We start from the raw sequence: 222 nt of genomic DNA on the forward strand, positions 1-222 counted from the left end.
TCACAGATACCTTTTCTTCTCATATTTAGAAAGCATTGAAAAAGAATTTCCAGACACAACACATACCTATAATCATAACACTTGGGAAGCTAAGGTAGGAATATTGGAACTTTAAGGCCAGGCTCTGAACATAGTACTACCTTGTCTCAAAACAAAAAATAAACAAAAGCTGGAAATCACAGGAATTAAATAGCTTCCAAAATACACTTCAAGATGAAATTG

The sequence above is a fragment of the Mastomys coucha genome, unplaced genomic scaffold, assembly GCF_008632895.1.
Source record: "Mastomys coucha isolate ucsf_1 unplaced genomic scaffold, UCSF_Mcou_1 pScaffold23, whole genome shotgun sequence".
NCBI lineage: Eukaryota > Metazoa > Chordata > Mammalia > Rodentia > Muridae > Mastomys > Mastomys coucha.